This window comes from Eptatretus burgeri, chromosome 10 (genome assembly GCF_056783735.1).
Source record: "Eptatretus burgeri isolate ZD-2024b chromosome 10, Ebu_testis_v1, whole genome shotgun sequence".
Classification (NCBI taxonomy): domain Eukaryota; kingdom Metazoa; phylum Chordata; class Myxini; order Myxiniformes; family Myxinidae; genus Eptatretus; species Eptatretus burgeri.
In genome coordinates this window covers 18,059,062-18,078,799 of record NC_140970.1, presented here as the reverse complement: position 1 = coordinate 18,078,799, position 19,738 = coordinate 18,059,062, and the positions used below count along the sequence as shown (strand labels likewise).

Genomic DNA, 19,738 nt, shown 5'->3' with positions numbered 1-19,738 from the left:
TTACTGTACACTGACTAAAAGAGAAGGTGCTTTGCGGCATCTATAAAAAAAAGTCAAGTTTTGAGAAAACTTTGTGGATGTAGATGTAGATGTACAAGGAATTATGACGAGGAATTTGGATATGGGAGGAGGCCATTTGGCCCATTGTGCCTGCTTCATCTACACCACATTATTTTAATTATCAGTTTGTGTTAAATTTCTCTGGGGTAAAGGAAGTGGGGAAGAGTCTGGAAGGGGTAGGGGGCAGTGAAGCAGAAACGGGGACATTCTCCCTCTAGATGGAGAGCATTGAAATGTGACCATGAGGGTGATATTCTCTCTCCTCTCTCTCTCTCCTCTCTCTCCTCTCTCTCCTCTCTCTCCTCTCTCTCCTCTCTCTCCTCTCTCTCCTCTCTCTCTCCTCTCTCTCCTCTCTCTCCTCTCTCTCTCCTCTCTCTCCTCTCTCTCTCTCTCTCTCCTCTCTCTCCTCTCTCTCCTCTCTCTCTCCTCTCTCTCCTCTCTCTCCTCTCTCTCCTCTCTCTCCTCTCTCTCCTCTCTCTCTCCCCTCTCTCTCCTCTCTCTCCTCTCTCTCCTCTCCTCTCTCTCCTCTCTCTCCTCTCTCTCATTGTTCGGTGACAAATGAACAAACGTTTGACCTTTTGAAGAGATCCTCTCACAGACATCACTATCACTACACATCATACTATAATTGTGTGTGTCCGTCTGTCCATCCGTCCGAAACTCCGAGGATTGCATTTTTCATAAATGAAAATGAGTACGACTTTTTTGGAGGGGGGGGGGAACTTAAGTATTTATTCAATTGTAAAGATACATGTGCACACAAAATAATTTAATTTGAAACTAATTAAATAACGCAACTATCACAGAACATGGTAAAATGAGTTGTCTGACAATAACAGTACTCAAGTGGTACGACGGGCACTTCAAGTACTCGTAGTTATAACAATGACCCATCCACAACTAAAGTACCTGTCGTCATCGATGTACCAATATAATTCCAGTTTAGACTTATCTACTGTTACTGCTGCAGCTACATTTCCCACAAGATCATTGCTTGCATTAAATACCCTCTGAGTAAAAGGTTTAACGTCTTAATTGTCTTCTTTACTCTGAGGTTGTGGTCGCTCGTCCTGTCACTGTCCATTCTGCTGAAAAACTTCTTCATTTATTTTGCCTCTACCCTTTGTTGTCTAAACAAGCTCGATCAGATCCCCTTGCAATCACCTCCATTCTAATGTATAAAGTCTTGTCTCTTTCAGCTGCTACTCGTAGGCACAGGATCAATCTAGTTGCTCTGCCCTGTACCCTCTCTATGGTAGATATGTCCTTCCTCACATGGGGTGAACAAAGCTGCACACAATATTCTAGATGAGGCCTCACTAAATTCTTGGACAGTGTTAATATAACAAATGCCTCTTTTGATTTATGTTATCCACCTACAAATCCAACTTCAAACCCCAATTACCTTTACTTGTAGTTATCAGCTGCTGTGTGTGCTCTCTGCTCCCCCTTGCCCCCCCCATATCTATTAGCACCACCAGATCCTTGTCCTGTGTCACTTGCTCCAAAACTGCCCCTTGCGTTATGAAGTCCCTATTTTCATTATTCTTACCTATCCCCATCACGTTATATGTATCCTAATGTTAATTTGCACCTGTGTGTCTGAGTTTTTTGGCTTTCCTGAATCTGATAGCTCAAGGTGATGGTGCAGGCATGTAAAAAAAAATGTAACTGCCATTTAACCTTTGTGCTTTGCAAATGGAGAGATTCAGCATGTAGATGGGAAACGTTGTCCTGAAGAGAGGAGGAATTTGATTGGGAAGCAGTGTAAATGTTAGTATGGGTAAAATTAAACTTGTTGGCTGCTGTCTTGGCACACCCTTTAGCATTGCGTGCCATTGTACGGCCACCTGGCTGCTGACCTGTACCACCAAGAACATAACCTACACACTTGTCAACTTAGCTGCTTGCTGAGTCGACTGTTGTCAGTTATTGAGCTTGTTGCAGTGATGCATTTTCCAGTGGGAAATTGAGCTATGTTGGATCGTAATGTTCAAACGATAAAGGAATTGTATCATGATGAGGGAATTTAATGGAAATTAGGTTTCGGCGGGCATAGTCTGGGGGTGGTGGAAGGCATATTTAGTCTGGGGGAGGGGGGGAGAATATTTAGTTGGAATAAGTCAAAATGTAGTGCAGAGAATTGGCAGCCCATCCTTTTTGAAATGATGAATTAAAATGCTGGGGGATTTTCTGTTGTGGAAGGAAGACTGGTGGGACTTTGTGGTACAAGGGAGTGTTTGGGCAGTTTTTTGAAAGTTTTAATGGTTGGATCAGTGGGTAGTTGAGGACTCTTAGGAATGACCAGTCAACTGTATTGCCATAGGATTATATCGAAGACTCCATTGAGGTAGGGCTGGCAGGATAGCCTACATGTGTACACATTCACCTCTGAGTTGGCTAGCCTGGGTTTGAATCTCAGCCCAATTAGAAGCTTTGATCCTGGTGTTTCGTAGCCATATAGCGATACATAAATGTGTGCTGTCCTTCAAAATGATGTTAAACTGAATGTCCTGTCTGCTCACCATTTCATATGCAGCCTGTGGCTGCTGGTTGCATAATTTTCTGGAAGTGTTGCTTTTCTGCTGATGCAGTGCCCCATTTCCAGTAAGCTTGCACTCATTTTGCCAACCTCAGAAGGATGGCAGGCTGAGTCCACCCACCTGGTGTTATTTAATTGCATGACATGGGCTCAAACTTAACATCTTAAGCCAGCCACCTTAACTGTTAAGCCAACACTGGGCTTTCTCCTGTCTGCTGGCATTAGTTGATTACATGGTGTCAGTCATTCACGAAGAGATGGTGAGCTATTACCGGCATGCTGGCTCAATTCCAAATTCCTGAATCGGAGTGTCAACCCATCCAAGATTGTAACCCAACCCAAGAAACTGCTTTGGCAGAACTACTTTGTAATTTTAAAATATCGAAAGGTTGGCTCATGGTGAATAATATATGCTTGTTTGTCCATCTGTGCATAATGCTCCTTTTGACCCATTAGTTGGACAGCTGGCCTGACTCCACCCCCGATTGTGACCTGTAAAATAATACGGCTGCCATTTTGATGACGTGTGAAGCCAATGACTTTTTTTGGAGCTATCATATTCACAATCGCCATGCCTTCCCTACAAGTTTTGCCTTCAGTGTAAAACAACCAAAGTGACTGTTAAAAGGATCATCAAACATCAAAAGGTTGCGGCCGATATGCATCACAGGCCTTGTGAATGGCACATTCTTCTATATACAGTGGGGAGAACAAGTATTTGATACACTGCCGATTTTGCAGGTTTCCCCACTTACAAGGCACGTAGAGGTCTGTAATTTTTATCATAGGTACACTTCAACTGTGAAAGACGGAATCTAAAACAAAAATCCTGAAAATCACATTGTATTATTTTTAAATAATTAATTTGCATTTTATTGCATGAAATAAGTATTTGATCACCGACCAACCAGTAAGAATTCCGGCTCTCACAGACCTATTAGTTTTGTCTTTAAGAAGCCCTCCCATTCTCCACTCATTACCTGTATTAACTGCACCTGTTTGAACTCGTTATCTGCATAAAAGACAGCTGTCCACACTCAATCAATCAGACTCCAACCTCTCCACAATGGGCAAGACCAGAGAGCTGTCTAAGGACATCAGGGACAAAATTGTAGACTTGCACAAGGCTGGGATGGGCTACAGGACAATAGGCAAGCAGCTTGGTGAGAAGGCAACAACTGTTGGTGCAATTATTAGAAAATGGAAGAAGTTCAAGATAACAGTCAATCTCCTTCGTTCTGGGGCTCCATGCAAGATCTCACCTCGTGGAGCCTCAATGATCATGAGAAAGGTGAGGGATCAGCCCAGAACTACATGGCAGGACCTGGTCAATGACCTGAAGAGAGCTGGGACCACAGTATCAAAGAAAACCATAAGTAACACACTACGCCGTCATGGATTAAAATCCTGCAGTGCACGCAATGTCCCTCTGCTCAAGCTAGCGCATGTCCAGGCCCCTCTGAAGTTTGCCAATGACCATCTGGATGATCCAGAGGAGGAATGGGAGAAGGTCATGTGGTCTGATGAGATCAAAATAGAGCTTTTTGGTTTAAACTCCACTCGCCGTGTTTGGAGGAAGAATAAGGATGAGTACAACCCCAAGAACACCATCCCAACCATGAAGCATGGAGGTGGAAACATTTACATAATTCTTTGGGGATGCTTTTCTGCAAAGGGGACAGGACGACTGCACCGTATTGAGGGGAGGATGGATGGGGCCATGTATCACGAGATCTTGGCCAACAACCTCCTTCCCTCAACAAGAGCATTGAAGATGGGGCATGGCTGGGTCTTCCAGCATGACAACGACCCGAAACACACAGCCAGGGCAACTAAGGAGTATCTCCGTAAGAAGTGTCTCAAGGTCCTGGAGTGGCCTAGCCAGTCTCCAGACCTGAACCCAATAGAAAATCTTTGGAGGGAGCTGAAAGTTTGTGTTGCCCAGCGACAGCCCCAAAACCTGAAGGATCTGGAGAACATCTGTATGGAGGAGTGGGCCAAAATCCCTGCTGCAGTCTGTGCAAACCTGGTTAAGAACTACAGGAAACGTCTGATCTCCTTAATTGCAAACAAAGGTTTCTGTACCAAATATGAAGTTCTGTTTTTCTGATGTATCAAATACTTATTTCATGCAATAAAATGCAAATTAATTATTTAAAAATCATACAATGTGATTTTCAGGATTTTTGTTTTAGATTCCGTCTTTCACAGTTGAAGTGTACCTATGATAAAATTACAGACCTCTACGTGCTTTGTAAGTGAGAAAACCTGCAAAATCGGCAGTGTATCAAATTCTTGTTCTCCCCACTGTATAGGCCTCAGGCTTCAATCCTAAGAATTCAGGCATATGGTGTCAGCCTATGGGCCAGTGCAATTGGAATCTATCTGGGCTATATCACCACAATTTATTATATACAGCACTAGCCAAGGTACCCAGCATTGCCGCGCAATGCTGAGTCACATCCTCCCTCTGGACTGCCATCCCACCACTGACGGCGGATAATCAGGTGAAGGTACACAGCCAGGCGTAGAGTTCAAAACCACGAACAGACAATTTTTTTCTGGGGGGGGGGGGCAGGGGAGCATGATCGGTTGCCTGTGACAGAAGAAGAAGAAGATGTCAGTGTGTGGACATGCGAAGAAATTTTTCTGATTTCCCTCGAGATTTCGACATAATTATTAAGGCCATGAATTCCAATCATCGAATATGGAATTGGATCTCAAATATCGGCTTTTAATAAGCCGACACGATACATCCTGCCAGGCATAAGTAGTGGGTGGAAGAACTCCTTATAATCTTCTCCACAAAGGGCGGAGGAGCTCCTTGTGAGCCAACGGCCATCCATTTCTAGTGCCCAACTGTGTCTGTGGGCGTCCTGCAGTTGGGTTACTTTTCATTAGGAGGTTAGTGCCAGGATTTGCACTCTGGCTCCCGTAAAACACTTCATTCCGCAAAATCCACAAATGTAAGGAGATCGGAAAACCCACTGAGTGGGAGTACCTCCTGTGATGCTGCCCCTTCGCCGGGCAGCTCACCGGATGACTGGTTTGGGGCAAATCCTTTGGGAACCCCATTATTTGATAGGAGGAAAACCATGGGGACATCCAGGATCAGATTGTGGTGGTGTGTGGCGGAGTGGTGCTGAGGTGTCATCTACCAGATGGTTGTCTTTTTGGGTTAACCTGAGGCGGTCCCTTCGGATGGGTGCCTTTTAATGTCCTATCTCTAAGAGAGGATGATCACCTCCCTCTGTTATCATCTGAGCTCAAGCGTTTGAACATTGTTATTGCAGCACGCTCTGAGGTTCAGAGACTGGGTAGTGGTGAGATCATTGCAGGTGGTTTCGCGTATTATTGGTCTGGTCGCTCTGATGGTTACCATGCCCAAGGAGTTGCAAGAAGTCAGGAACTTAGGGTGGCTGGTTCATGGTTTCAGTGCCCATATGCTCATCACTGGATTTGGTATACCAATGCTGGTGGTGTGGCAAAGGAGATTGACCATGTGCTTATTGATAGCCACTGAAGGATGACCCAGAAGTGCAGGGTCTATCGGAGTGCTCAATTCCTCCAAACTGACCACAGGCTTGTTGTAGCACCTCTGAAGTTGCAGCTGAAATCTGGGAGAATGGTACCATCCCAGCCAAGGCTGGATGTTGGTAAGATCCAGGATGAGAGGGGAGCTGAGGAGTTTGCGAACAGGCTGAGTGCGGAATTGGGGGTCTGGGTCCTTTGGGAAATCCTGAAGAGTTTGAGAGTGCCTTCAGGACCACCATCCTTTGTGTCACCGGTGGATTTCTTGGAACTCACCATAGGGCGAAGAAGAATTTTGTCTCGAGGTACACTGGATACCACTGACCAGAGTCACAGGGCCAGGCTTAAAGGTGGAGCTGAGCTTTTCAGGGAGCTGAGGCATAAAACTATGTGTGCTCAGGGTGGACAAGGAAGCCAATGTGCGAGGAATCTGTCAGGTGGTCGAGCATCACCTGTGGTCAAGTGATTCTCGTCCTGCTTTCAGAGGAATGCGCATTGTGTTCGTCCAAACCTGTCCTTCGGTGTACTGCAGTTAGAGCGGAGGATGGTGGGCTCTTGACAGCAGAGTCCTAAGTGAAGGCCCGCTGGGCCGGTTACTTTGAGCGACTGCACCAAGCTGATCCACTAGCTATGAAGTGGGATCGCAGGGGTGTTGTTATCCCTATTGCTGACCCTCCAATTAACTGTGATCCAACTTTGTTTGTGGAAACACCCGTTGAGGTGAACTGGTTGAAATGTGGTAAAGCTCCTGGAATTTATGGCATCCATGTTAAACTTCTCAAGGCTGGTGGAAATGCTGCACTCGTGTAGTTGCATGCAGTTCTGTGCTCTGCCTGGAACACAGGCATCATCCCAACTGACTGGAAGAGGGGCCTTGTTGTCCCTCTCTGGAAAGGGAAGGGTGGTCGCCAGGACTGCAACAACTCCCGAGGGGTGACACTGCTCTCAGTGCCGGGCAAGGTCTTTGCTCTGATAATTCTAGATGGTGTTCGCCACCATTTGCTTGAACACCAGCGCCCAGAGCAGTCAGGCTTTACACCAAAGAGGTCAACGATTGACCGTATACTTGCTCTTCGGGTCTTCACCGAACGCAGAAGAGTTTCGGCAGGGGCTGCTTGCAGCCTATATTTATCTCTGTGAAGCGTTCGACTCAGTCAATCGGGATGCCCTCTGGAGGATTCTTGGTCTTCGTGGGGTGACACCAAAACTGAGCAATCTGATGTCTCAACTATACTCTGGTACCGAGAGTGCTGTGAGATGTAGTGATACCATCTCCAACATATTTCCAGTTGTTGCTGGAGCTCGTCAGAGGTGTGTACTGACCCCCACATTTCTCAGCGCTTGTATGGACTGGATTCTGGAGAGGATGTCGGAGAGATCAAGCTGCGGTGCATCGTTTGGGAATGTCAAGATTTCTGAACTTGATTTTGCAGATGATGCAGTCATCTTTGCGAAGACTCCGGATATCCTTTTGGGAGTGGGGGGGGACGTCTCAAGTTGCTGAATGAGAAGTGGGAGCCATGGGGATTAGGGGTTTCCTGGGTCAAAAGTAAGATCCAGGCTTTCAACGACATCTTGGATGCTGCTTTCTTGACTGTACTTGTTTGTGGTGAGGATTTTGAGGTCTCAGAGAGATTCACTTTCCTTGGCAGTGATATTCATGTCTCTGCTGGATGCAAGCCAGAGGTCAATCAACATCTGTGTCGGCCCTGGGGAGTCATGGATTCACTGGATCATGGGGTGGTATGCTGCCGGTACATGTGCTGGAGGATGACAGTCTAAGTTTTCAGGTCCTTGGTGCTTCCATTCTTACTCTACGGATGTGAGACTTGGATTCTGAACAGGGATCTGAGATGGAGACTTAATTCCTTTGGTATCAGGTCTATTCGGAGAATCCTTGGCTATGGCTGGTTGGACTTTGTGTCCAGAGCGGTTGCTGAGTGAGACTCGAATGAGATATGTTACCTGTATAGTCCGTGAGCATCAGCTGTGGCTGGACGGCCATGTGGCTCGTTTTCCTGATGCTGATCCTGCTCACCAGATTCTCTCAACGAGGGAGCCTCATGATTGGAGGAGGCCAATGGGCCGACCACGTGCCTCATAGTTGCAGCAGGTTGATCAGCATCTCAAGGAGATGGGATTGGGCCAGGCATCTATCTGGGGGATGGCGAGACGGAGGCCCCTGGAGCATTGGCGGAAAGTGGACGCAGCAACGCACTGCTCTGGCGTATGCTCCCCTCCCCTACCTGACCTGACCTGACCTGATAGGCAGTGGGCCTGTTTTTGCTTCAAACCCAGGTATTTTTACCTGTAACACATCAGAGATCTACAAGAGCTTTGTGTTGCTGTTGTTGTTATTGGGGGTAAATTTTTCAAATTTGCGCCCATTTGTCGGACAGCTGCCAGACCACACCCACATCTGTTACTTGCCTCCACCCACCATCGTTCCCAGTCTAAATTATATGGCTGCCATCTTGGTTTTCTCGTGGGCCAAACACATTCGGCATGTCGGCCTCTGCTAAGATTATACACTGGCTTTGTTGCATCAGATTTAAATTGGCTTTGTTTGGGTCGAGGGTTAATCACGATGAGGGTCCGCAAAAAAAATCAATTGACATGTCGAATAAAAATTATAGTAATGTTTAATCGAGCCTGTATGTGCCTCCTGAAAAACAAACAAACAGCGTTACATAATTTTTTAACGGCCCCAATATTGGGGTTAAACAATCCGTGACCATGTGACAAATCATGTCGTTCTTGTATATCAGTTCTGAAATGACTGTGAATCGACTCTTTTACGAGTGCTTTCAATGCACGTTTCCCAGTCGGCCTGTTACTGGATTTTGAAAGCCAATTCACTCGTACTTAGTGGTGAAGTCCTGTACCTCAAATGACCACATACAGGTTTTTATGAACAAATGGTTGTTTTACTACAGAGAGAGCAGGACATGCACACGCACACGCACACACCAAAACGGAGGGCACAGATATAAATGTTGATTCCCTGTTCAGAATCATGGTTAATCTTATTCATTTGCATTGGGAATACGGGACATACTGGCACAAGGTTAATTCTACGCATTAGAGAATGTAATCTGAGCCATGGGTAATGATATTTTATATTCTCAGCCCTAGCTTTCACCACGACATGTGGGACATGAGCGAGGATAAGGTAGTTGAGTAGACAGAGTAGGCTAAAAAAAAAAAAAATTGTCACAGGTTGTGACCACTGTACGGTCATTCTTGTTTATTTTCGGGAGAGAATGAGGCAGCGATGTGTTACCTATACACCTCCCAAATAACTAAGTGGCGTTGTCTCGCACAAGGGCTTTTACCGTGGAGGTTCTCTGGGTCCTTGCTATATTTTACTTTTAACAATGCTTATGCAATACATGCACCAGGAAGAAGATTATTGGTTTAGGGTCGTTTGTTAGCATAATTAGGCTGCTCACAGGGATTTGAGAGTTGCAATTACACAGCGTTTCCACATATCTCTTGGGATTGTGAGTTGGACAAGCAACTGTGATGGGCCATGACATGTAGGAGCCATGCTGTTGCTGTTTCGATCATGATTTCTTTGAAGTCTGTGATGGCATGATAGTGGGGTGGATAGGGTAGAGGAAAGAGTTAAATATTTCACTGTTTCAATGAGGTAATGAAGATATATGTAATCAAGACTAATCATCGATGTGGGAATGCCCTTTTGCTTTCATGAGTGGGAGGAGAGGGCAGAGGACAGATAATTGGGGTTGGGAATGGAGGAGAGCAATGATGGTACAGATTTGGTAGGGGGTGGTTGAGGCTTTTGGGGGAGAGGGAGGTGATGTTGACTCTCAGTTGAGGGGGGGGAGTTGAGTTTGAGGAGCGATTGGGAAGGTGGGTGTGCGGAGGTGGTTTGAACGCTTGGAGTGGGGAGGGAATTGAAGCCTAAGGGTTGGGAGGGTGAGGTTGAGGACTTGGGGTTTGAGAGGGGGAGTTGAGGACTTGAAGTTACATTTTACAATGTGTGGATGTTCCACAGGTCCCTGCTATTTAATAATAATAATAATAATAATAATAATAATAATCATAATAATAACAACAAGTCTGAAGACGACAATGGTTCACGAGCAGTATTTGACGATGTAGATTGTTTCAGAAGTCAAGGATGAGACAATGTGATAATTTTTGACCAAGTTATAAAAATGATCAACACTATATGGTCCGAGTGACAGGTTATAAGTTGCAAAATGTCGAAAACCCAGTTTCGTTCAACAACTTTCAAAATTTGACCTTTGCATAACCTTTAAAGGTCACAAAACAATGTTGTGGACATTAATTAGCTGCAAAATGTCGAAAACCCGGTTTCGTTGAACAGCTTTCAAAATTTGACCTTTGCATAACCTTTAAAGGTCACACAACAATGTGGACATTAAAATAAGGAAACAGGATACGTGCTATAGCTTATTGGAGTTAGTTCGGCGAAGAAGGTCGAAAAGCCAGTTTGATTTCCACAACTTTGAAAATTTGACCTTTGTGAACTTTAAAGGTCAAAGTCAACGATTATGACCTTTGGTGCAAAACTTCCTCTGGAACATTCCAGGAACAATATAACGTCATATAGGCTGTGTGGCATTTCACACTCCTCGGATTACCCATACTTTGATGAAATCAGCATAAAAACAAACTTGAAGGGGGCGCCACGGGCAAGGTGTTCGAGATAGAGCAAAATGGTTTCAAGACTTTCGGTGGGGAATGACCTCAAGATTATGCATAAAAAATATTGTCATCCTAGCTCTCAAAGTTTGGGCGGTCATGATTTTTATGTCAAAATTCGCAATTTTCTAAGTTCGTGACCTTGTGACCTTGACCTTATGACGAATATGAAAAATCGAGCTCCGTGGGGTGATACAGGTGCCATTGGGCTAACCAAATACCGAAATCCCTGCCAGATTCGACAAACCCCCTCAGAGAAGATGGATTTTTATGTCAAAATTCCCAATTTTCTAAGTTAGTGACCTTGTGACCTTGACCTTATGACGAATATAAAAAATCGAGCTCCTTGGGGCGATGTAGGTGCCATTGGGCGAACCAAATACCGAAACCCCTGCCAGATTCGACAAACCCCCTCGGAGAAGATCCGGCTGTAAGATGTAAATTGTAAGAAGATGTTAATTGAAATCCAGCTGTAAATTAAAAGCACGTTTTTTTGGGCGTGGCTCTGCCCATAATGGTCGCACCATGCCCATTCTCAGGAAAACAACTAGATCATGATATAAACCTCCGACCAAAATTTTATCAGGATCGGATCAAAACCCACGGAGCTATGCTCGGGACAGACAGACAGACAGACAGACAGACAGACAGACAGACAGACAGACAGACAGACAGACAGACAGACAGACAGACAGACAGACAGACAGACAGACAGACAGACAGACAGACAGACAGACAAGCCGGTAGGCGGACATGGGTAGTCGATCAAGTCGAATTTAGTTGTTTTTCAGCCATAACAAGCCAACAAAAGCGTCCATAGCAACGGTTCTTGCTCGCACAAAACTAGGACATACCATGAACCTCCCATACCAGTTTCATGTATGTCCGACTCAAAGTCTCTGAGATATAACGAACTTCATTTTTATCTTGCCAAAACGAAGTTTTTGCGAGATATGTTAATCAGCTTGTATGTTTTTTTTTTTTTTTTTTTTTTTTTTTTTTTCTGTCTGTGATCACGTATAAAAAATTCTGCAGAGCACAGTTATCATTGGAAATTTTTGTAACTTCGCATATCAGAGGCCTATAGAGGTCCCTTTCAGTGCATACAATTTTGAAGGTCAAGGTCAAAGGTCAAGGTCACTTTGTCGCAAATCAGGGGAGTCAACGAAACCCTTATTTTTTGAGTAATTTTGATCGGATCGTCTTCAAACTTCATGGGAATATAGTTCATGTTCTGGCGCTCGGCTGATTGATTTTTGATGGTGATTGGCCTTGACCTTCATGGTTAACGCCAAAGGTCAAACATATTTGACCCCAAGGTCAAATTTTCAAGTTTTAGGAACCATATCGTGTAGTACCTCAAATTGAACACCTCAATGAGTGCTTTCTAGATATGTCAAGCTTGAGACATTATGACGTCATTTGGTGACGTTATGAGGCAAACACCTATTTTTCATGGTTACTCTGCAGAACGATTCTCATCAGAATCTCTCGTAGGCAGATATTCCTCAAGGAGTCGCTCCTGGTGTATAGCAGCTCTGTTCACCTCAGTATGACCTTAAAGTCACACGTGGTCACCTTTTGGCAAGATACGGGTCACCCTGCGGGTGACATTGGTTTATTTTATTGTTTTTGACCAGGGTTCATTCAAAGTCTATCTTCTCCGACAGTTTTAATAGGAACCGGCTGGAAAATTTTGACAATATGGCTGAATGTACTGTGCACAGTCGCTCGTGGCCCGATTTTTGATTTTCGAAAAAATAATTTTTTCATGATTTTTCAAAAATTTCAAAGTCCCGTTGCTAGGCAACGGTGATGTCCATAGCAACGGTTCTCATTTGCACACAACTAGGTCATGGTATGAACCTACCCACCAAGTTTCATCAAAATCGCCATTGTATTAACAGAGCACTGGACCGGACAGACAGACAGACAGACAGACAAACATATCGACGGAAAAACTGATAAGGGTATAACAAATTTCAAAAAAAAATTTTTTTTTAAATATTTTTTCTTTCGACTGGATCGACTACCCAACATATCGATGGAAAAAGTGATAAGGGTAGAACAAATTTCAAAGAATTAAAAACATTTTTTTTTCGACTGGATCAACCCAACATATCGACGACAACATTCGACCCAACATATCGACGGAAAAACTTATAATAAGGGTAGAACAAATTTCAAAAAAATTTTCAAAAACAATATTTCTTTTTTTCGACTGGATCGACTTCCCAACAGACAGACAGACAGTCAAACAAAAATATCAACGGAAATACTGATAATAAGGGTAGATGAAATTTCAAAAAAAAAATTTTCAACTGGATCGACTACCCAACAAACATATCGACGGAAATACTGATAATAAGGGTAGAAAAAAAAAATCTCAATTTTTTTTTTTGAGATTTATTTTTTCGACAAGATTGACTACCCAACAGACAGACAGACAAGCATATCGACGGAAATACTTATAATAAGGGTAGAAAAAAAAATCTGAAACATTTTTTTTTTGTCGACGAGATCGACTACCCAACAGACAGACAGATAGACAGACACACACCAATAACGACTATAGTGGTCACTTACTGACTCGTGAACCAAAAATATGTTGCGCTTTTGGGGAGTGGGGGGGGTGTCGGGTTTATTTGGGGTGTGGGTGGATGTAAAAGAGGAGTGTTGTGAATAAAAGTTCAGTGTTAAGTGCATTTGTCGTTATGATCCCTTTGCTGATGAATCCACCCTCTGCCGTACCATCTGTCATCCCTCAGACCGGCATGCAGCAGCTTCTTCGCTCACTGCAGATCTGGGTAGAATCACAAACTGGTCCAACACATGGAACATGTCTTTCAATCCGGACAAATCTCACACTCTCACCATGTCTCTCCGAAAGGACTGTTTAGAACCCCCCCCCCCCAAATCCACTTTCTCAACAATCCTCTGGAAGACATTCTTTCTTTCAAGGGAAAGTTGGGAAAGCGTTTCCTGGGAAAGCCACATTTCAAACCCCGCCTACAAAGCCAGTCGCGACTGGGAATCCTCCATCGTGCAAAGTCCTTCCTTGGCCCACCTGAGCTCCTGACCACTTACAAAGCTTTCGTCCGCAGCCTTATGGAGTACTGCCCTCTCCTCTGGGCTGGTGCTCCTGCCTCCCACCTTTCTCGGCTTCACGCTGTGGAAACCAAGGCATTTCGAATCATTGGCATCTCCTGCAATGAGGCTGAGTCTTTGGGCCTCTCACTCTCACCGCAGGCTGGTCGGTGGTCTTGCTGTCTTCTACCGTCTCCTCTCCAGCCTCGCCCCCCCCAATCTCTCTCTGCGATTTGTCCCCACCACATTTCCGCAGGGTTCTCAAGGTCCGCCAACAACCCCTTTCTAGTAAAACTACCAAAATCACGAATCGCTGCTCTCCACTCTTTCATTCCTCTTTTTTCCCACCTTTGGAATAAACTCCCTCACTATTCAATCCCATTCTTCCCTCCAGGCCTTCAAAACAGATGTTCACCACCACCTCTTATCATCCCCCATCCAAATCCTTGATCTTTTCTACCCCCAATAATCCACCCAAGCCCACCTCCTTCAAATTCCCTGCTTTCCTTCTTGAAAGACCCTGTAATGTCCATTTTGTATTCCCCATGTTCCCCACCCCATCCCTCTCCCTTCCACAGATCTCCTAATGTCTCTATCCCCACTGTTTTGTCCTTCCCACTCCCGCCCCTCTTGCCTCATGCCCCCCTTGCTGCGCATTGTGTGTTGGTTCTCATACGAGCCTTGACAAGGTATACAAAAAAAAAGTACTCGAGGTGCTGGTGCAGATACGTGGAAAATGTAGCTGCCATTTGACGTCCAGTCTTTGCAAATAAATGTAGAAGCATATTTAGCACCATCAGTTAGAGGTGTTTGCATTTCAGAAAGCTAGGGTGCAAATGCTTTCATTTTCAGGTCGCATCTATGAGCCCAACAATGCTTTAAAAAAAAGTGTTTTGCTAATGAAGTGATGAGCGCATAGGTTGCCATTGGTTGACTCTTCAATTAGTGTGCTCTGACGTGTGTGTGTTTTTTGGTTATCTTCACATGTGGGTTTCAGAAGGTGGATTGGAGCCCTCGATCCATCCACCCATTGGGACCAGACTCTGCACAGCGTTGGTGCTGCTTCAGCAGACTCCTTGGCTATTGGGCACAATCCTGGATGGGTCGCCACTCTGACACAGGATACCAGCAAGCTGGTACTCATTTTGCTGACCTCAGAAGGATGACAGGCAGAGTGAACCCCACCTGGTATTGATTCAACAGCAAGTGGGATTTGAATTCAGAATCCTCGGATACCAAACTCATCACCCTAACCATTAAGCCAGCACCAGGCATTATGGAGCCCTCATAGGTCTTGAAGTGTGTCTCTCTGTCTGTGTATGTATATGTATATATATATATATATATATATATATATATATATATATATATATATATATATATATATATATATATATATATATATATATATTTTGTTGTGGAATCGGGGCGAGAAGACGACGAGTGGGGGGGGTGGGGGAGCTACCTCGGGTTCCCACAAGACTCTCCGGCATCGCAGTCCGTCGCACACGGATAACTCTGTGAAAGGGCGGGTTGCTATTTGACTATAAACGCCAATAACTCATCCACTTGACTTAGAGTCCTCTGTCTCATGCAAGATGGTTACCGAAAATGGTCATGTGATCTAATTACCAGGGGACACACCCTCGGTACGCCTTGTTCAAATGCAGCTGAGCATAACTGCCAAGAACGTACTGGCTAGAAAACATCGTTGGGGGATAACGTCCTGACTAAGCTAGGATACGGACCATGCTGGACCAATGAAGGAGAAGACGAAAACGAGCTGGGAACATTTCTCCACAAAGCATTTACAATTGGGCGAGGAAAGGTATGTGGCACAGTGAATGGGGTTTATTATTATTATGTACGGCAGGGATAGCAAGGAATTCATGGGGTGAGGCAAAAGGAAAGCAATTTACAAAAGCAGACAGAGCAGACTTATCCTGTTATATCTTCTACAATCTTAACTTGCACTACTACAGGTGCCAACACACACACACACACACACACACACACACACACACACACACACACACACACACACACACACACACACACACACACACACACACACACACACACACACACACACACACACACACACACACACACACACGACGGGAGAGCTGATGAGGACGATCGGCCTCGAAATACCTGGTGTGGTCGGCCGACCGCGAAACCAGTATGCTTTGGGGGACATTCCGCTTGAGCGATCCCACCATAATGGTCGACGCGTTATCTCCTGCTTAATCACTTTGCTGGCTCGTGCAAACATGTGCTCCACACTGGTGCAGAAGAGCATCTGTCGCACGCCATCCCCGAGTAGAGATGCAATGACAGGCATATGAGGTGCAGTGAAAAGAGGGCGGAGAAGTGGGCAAGGCAAACAGGCGGAGACGCATGTGAGGCAGGCGAGGAAGTGCAGGGAGAGAAGCCAGACGGCTTCGCGATCCGCCTTTTATAAGCCCGGGCGAAGGGCAGGGCGACGACCCAAAGCGACGCGCCGTCATCTGAATCGTGCCCTCCCATTAGGTCCCAGCCCTGCCCTGCCAGACTGCTGGGGCCGGAAGCAGCCTCATTCGCACATCCGGCGTGACACGGCCGGAAGCCTTGCACCGAACTCCCGGGCCATGTTTTGGCGACTGGACGAGGGCCGTGTCGATACCGCATGTCCGTTTGGTGCACCCCTGGTGAGCTGCGGTTGGTGCTGTCATTGTGCTCGGCCCATCCCCGTGCCATGTGGCCTGAGCGGCCTTGGCCATGCGGCACGCCTCTGCTTGGTGGTGCACCGTATCGACGAGGAGGCGCGTGATGATTTTTCCCATGTGCGGAAGATGTTGGTGGAGCTTTTGGTGAGCGAAGGTTGCGTAATGTGAGACACCATTGTAAATTAGCGCGCAGATTTGAATGAAAGGGCGCACCATGCGCATGCTTGTTTATGTGGTAATTCTCTCATAGGGCTGCACGGGTGTCTGTTATAATGTTGTGTGCTTGCTTCGATATGTGTCTGGTAAATGGAAAGGTTTGGTTGGAAATCAGGATTGAAAATAGCGATATAATTATTAGACCCATGCAACGCACTTCATCCTCTTAACCAATTAGACATGAGGGGAAGGTCTGACTGCACGAAGACTAAAAAAATAACTTCCTGGGGATCACTGTTTGTTGGGTGCCATTGCCTTAGAGGCATGCGGTTTTGCAGAACCGCAACAATATATATAATATATATATATATATATATATATATATATATATATATACATACATACATACATACATACATACATACATACATACATACATACATACATACATACATACATGCACACATCACCCTCGGTGATGCACCAATGTTATCTTAAGTAGGGCGGCCGAGCGTTTACCGCTGGTGCATACCGACTATGACAGGTGATTAAGTTTGGGAACTACCTCCCAGTCTGTCGAGGTTCAGACAATGCTGGATCAATAGAAGGAAAGGACAAGCATGGGAGGTTGAAACGTCAACAAGGAATTTATTAAAAAGAAAAAATAAATAAATTGAAGAACTTTCCATCTCTTTGTGGTGAAAATAGGTAAATTTAAATCAATCAAAACTATCTCCAACAAAAAGAATTAAACAGACATTGATAGAAAACAGACAAGGAGCAGATACTTATCGCTATGCCTGACTTAATAATTAAACACGAGACGAGGGTACCCAGCAGATAATTTGGGGGGGGGGGGTGGGGGGAGATCCGGTCTCGGCTTACCAAGGCAAAAGTCGTCGTGCGTCCAGTAAAATGTCCCAAAATTTGTGAGCCTGCCTCGCTGTGCACCCACTCGCAAACACTCTTGAACACTAATCGACGTCACGTCGTCACCTCCAAGAACCAGGGACGCCAATAATCAGGTATTGAGCAGAACCAGCAGGAACGGTCCAACCGACTTACCAACTGTCAGGAATTGTCACTGACTTACCAACTGTCAGGAATTGTCACCGACTCACCAACTGTCAAGAAAGCGGTCCTCCCGTCCTTTTTTTGGCGAACAGTGTGGGCGGGGCCTCAAGCAGACTTCAGGCAAATCCACCTTGCCTCTTGGCGCATCGCTGCACGTGACTTCCAACCGTAAATCTCACGATCATTCCTTCCTCGTTATGCCCAACACGAACAAGAGCCAGCCAGCATCCATAGAGCTGCCAAACGTCAATGGAAAAAGGTGGACGTCAATGGAAAAAGGTGGGCGTCGATGTCGGTGAAAGAAAGGTGGGTGTCGAATGACAATGAAGGAGATATGGGTGAAGTAAATGATCCACAGCCGTATTTGACGGTCAGAATAACCGTTCAGGAAAAGCCCACGATGTGCTTAATCAAATGTCCTGTAAGTCCAAAGTGTAAATAAATCGTCCACCTCCAAGCCAATGTGTCCCAATGGAAAGGGGGTAGAATGAGCCTCCGTTGGGCTAACAGCTATCTCTCGCGTGCATGAACATGTAAAGAGAAAAAGGCCATCGCATAAGAAAGCGAATCTGTTCTATACCCTCTCCAATGCATCAAAGTTAGAATCTCACCAGACAAGGGGATGGGTCTTTCCTGGACATGCATTTATGGAAATAACTGTCTGAGGACCTGAATGTTGTATGCATGAGTTGGATCCGATTCTGAAATCAGTGTGTGTGTGTGTGTGTGTGTGTGTGTGTGTGTGTGTGTGTGTGTGTGTGTGTGTGTGTGTGTGTGTGTGTGTGTGTGCGCAGCTCGCTCGTTTGGTGGCAAATTGCATCGATGCGGAGATGTGTGGAGGCGTGGAGTGATTATTCCTGTGTGCAGGAGATGTTGGTGGTCGTAGTAGTGCTTCTGGTGAGCGGAGGCTGAGCAAGGTGAGATGTGCTGTATATCGGCATGCAGATTTGAATGAAAGGGCGCGCCATGTGCGTCCTGTCTCATCGGGTGGCTGCCTGGGTGCGGTGCCTGCTTCTATTTGTATCAGGGATAAAAGGAAAGGGTTGGAATGAAAATGAGGATTGAATGGCAGATAGATACAATTCGACCTAGCTATAAGACCCACACAACGCACTTCGTCCCGTAAACCCATTAGACATGGGGGAAACGTCTGACTGCATGAATACTTACGAAATAACTGTGTTGGGTGCCGTTGCCTTAGAGGCATGCAGTTTTGCAGAACTGCAACTATATATATATATATATATATATATATATATATATATATATATATATATATATATATATATATATATATATATATATATTGTGACGTTCACGGGACTTGAACAGTCCCTCCAACGTAGAATGAGCCGAAACGATGGAGGCGGTTTATTTTTATAACCCAAAGATGGCGGTTCTAATCGCTCTACCGCAAACGGGACGAGGAAGGTGGCACGAGTCGCTTTTCACTGAGTTAATGGTGTTTATTTCTCTAACCAGAAATAACAAGACTCGGCAAGAAGAGGGATCCGGGGCGATTCGACGGGATGGTGTGGGATCGGGCGTGGGGAAAACACAGACAATTCCAATGAATATACAAATCTCAAACCCTCTAAGGCGCCAGGTACACACACACACACACACACACACACACACACACACACACACACACACACACACACACACACACACACACACACACACACACACACACACACACACACACACACACACACACACACACACACACAAAACGTAGCTATTCCTGGTGGTCAGGCTGGACCGTGGTGTGGACGCAACAGTCCCTGGATTGGCGTCGGACGAGCTGGCCTTGCTCTCGTCAGGGGGGCAGGAGAAACCGTGGTGCTGTCGACCTCCTGGTCTTGGCCCAAGTCCGCTCACA

The 19,738-nt window shown here is 45.4% G+C and overlaps 1 protein-coding gene across 11 annotated transcripts in view; it reads left to right on the top strand.

The window, feature by feature from the left end:
- The window catches only part of NR2C1 (nuclear receptor subfamily 2 group C member 1), a 171,171-nt gene that overhangs the window by 4,931 nt on the left and 146,502 nt on the right, over nucleotides 1–19,738 (top strand). Inside the window, exon 2 of one of the 11 annotated variants that reach the window (XM_085897218.1) lies at nucleotides 18,648–18,770. The exons of the other annotated variants lie outside the window; for them this stretch is intronic. The gene's annotated coding sequence lies outside the window, so the exon portion shown is untranslated. The remainder of the gene's footprint in view (nucleotides 1–18,647; nucleotides 18,771–19,738) is intronic. 11 annotated transcript variants of the gene reach the window in all.